The sequence below is a fragment of the Montipora foliosa genome, chromosome 10, assembly GCF_036669935.1.
Source record: "Montipora foliosa isolate CH-2021 chromosome 10, ASM3666993v2, whole genome shotgun sequence".
Classification (NCBI taxonomy): Eukaryota; Metazoa; Cnidaria; class Anthozoa; order Scleractinia; family Acroporidae; genus Montipora; species Montipora foliosa.
In genome coordinates, this window is record NC_090878.1 from 6,579,362 (window position 1) to 6,581,861 (window position 2,500).

General features: G+C 34.2%; 1 protein-coding gene across 2 annotated transcripts in view; it reads left to right on the top strand.

The window, feature by feature from the left end:
• The window catches only part of LOC137974267 (receptor-type tyrosine-protein phosphatase S-like), a 50,902-nt gene that overhangs the window by 27,323 nt on the left and 21,079 nt on the right, over positions 1-2,500 (top strand). The gene's annotated exons all lie outside the window — the stretch shown is intronic.

The following is a 2,500-nucleotide window of genomic DNA, read 5'->3' on the forward strand; positions in this document are numbered from 1 at the left end:
GACATTCAATTAATCATGAAAAGAAAATATGAAACAGGTTTTTAATGAGCTGTGTTAACATTAAATAATGTTCGAAAACTCGTTAATAATTCATGAGCCTAATTAACAGCCTATCAAAACACCGATAAAATGTCACGTGTATGAACTTTATAACCTGATAAAAAACTCCTCGTTAGTATTCTTTAGTAATAAAGTTAGTATTCGTTAGTAATAAGGCATAGCTTGTTTTTCTTGTATGCTAATATTGTTTTGAGTCCAGAGGGACATGCTCTTAGTGGAATGTTTTTGAAACCGTTCAAAAAACTTGCAGCACATATTTTATCGGGTCTAAAAATACTTGGCTACGCCTCATGAATTTAAACCCCGATAAAACACTGCTGCTCGTTTTTTAAACATTACCTCATAAGACATAAAATAAATACAAATATTAAGAAGTAAAAAAATGATCGAGGAACCCTTTCGCTATTTAGTGCAGGTACTTAATTAAAGAGTTAAAAAGTAAATTATATTTCCGTTGGACCAACCTAAAGAGATGGATGTAATTCCATCTGATCATGGATGTTGTAAACTGCAGGTTGAAGATTGCAGGTTTAACTTGGTTGCAGCTCGTTGTTTCACCGTAGCTGAAACAACTTGAAACCCTTTACTAATGTTAACATTATAAGGCCTAAACTCTCTGCTTTAGAAAATGTTTAAACCTTAAAGTGGTACTACGACCAAAAAAACAATTCTTTTTTTTCTTTGGATTTCAAAACTATGTTAACTAAACACTAACTGACCCAAGTTTTAAGTTCTGATTTTAAAGAGACACCTGTTTATTTTAACTGGAATTTTCTTATTTATTGGTCCGCCATTACTAACTTTCAAATCTTGAGAGAGCTGGGTCGAGGAGAAAATGACGTCAAAGACTCACTAGTTTAAGAGTGCAATGCGTGTGTACGCGGCCAAATTGATATGCAGCACAGGAGTTTTGGGCTTTCAGACTTTTAAACCCGTGTTTTGCATATGTAATAAATTGCGTTTACACGCTGAAATTTTAAGCTAGTGGGTAAATGACGTCATTTTCTCTAGATCCAACCCTCTGAGGTCCAATCGGCCAGTTTTGAACGTGAGTAATGGCGGACCGTGAAATCCAAAACTTACACTCAAAATAAACAGCCTTTGGATAAAACTCAAAGCTCAAAATTTTGCCAGTTAGGTGTTAAGCAAACACGCTTTCAGAATCTGAAGAAACAAGGAAATGATTTTTTGATCATAGTACCAATTTAAAGTTAGCACTTTTGTTAAGGTTTGGGTTGTTTCAGTTATGGTAAAAGAATGACCTGCAACCTGCAACCTTCACTTTACACCCTCCAATCTAATCACAGTGGCTGACTTTGAAAATTAATAATAGTAACAAAACGGGCAGGTACAAAACACAGGACTGAGGTCACAGGTCTTGCTCAGCTCACAGCTCTCTGTTTTACCAATACAGAAACAAACCTACACATTCATTAAAGCTAACCTTAGGCCTAAAAACTCTTGTTAAGGTCTAATTAGGCCTAAGGTTATCTTTAATGAATGTTTAGGTTTGTTTCTGTATTGGTAAAACAGAGACTTGTGTTTTGTACCTGGCGTAACAAAACAATGCAAATTGTTGTTCAGGAGACATGGATAGAAATCTCAGCCATTACATGTATTTTAGCAGTAAACTGTATTGTACTTAGTATTTATGACTGGAATTGCAAAAAAGTATCACAGGTTTTGTCACCTTTAAGTGTGGACTATAATCATTCTTACCATTTTTTTTGATTCTAAGTAGTAACTTTTTTTGTCAGAAAAGAAAGTGTAGGTTTATAAATTTCTGTAATATTTTTAGCTTCCATATATGAACGAAATAAAAAGGAGTGATACTACTGTAAATAAAGTTGACATGTGCAGCTTAGCATTAACTTACAATGACATGTTAGGCCTTGCTTAGTTTAAGAAATACATCTTTGTTTGATGGAAATAAAATTAACTGAATAATGAATGCAAAGCAATGTCAAGCCACACAGTTAATAAATTAAAGAAAGATCAGATTTTATAAGCCGGAATAGGGAGTTTACCTGCTTAAACTTATGACATTAAAGCAATAATTATTAAAAAACTTGAATTTTTCAGTGACTGATGCAATCTCTGAACATGGATAAACTGTCTCTCGTTTTTATGTTATTCTAAGATTGGGTCCTTCATTAATTTGACAAAAGGTTAAAGTGTTTTCCAAAAAAATGATCAGTTGATATGAGTGAATATAACCCGTTGCCCTGGAAGCTCTATTTTATTGGTCACTGGACACATCACAAGCCATTGAAACAGCATTAACCCCGTATTCTCACACACACTGGGAGCCATGTCAAGCCAAAACGCACAGCCCGACATTTATTTGATTATTTCGTAACAAAAGCTAACATTACAATGTAAAGCTGTAGATAATATGAAAGGAAACCTCGGTTCAATAACAGACCTACTGAAGGCCTAA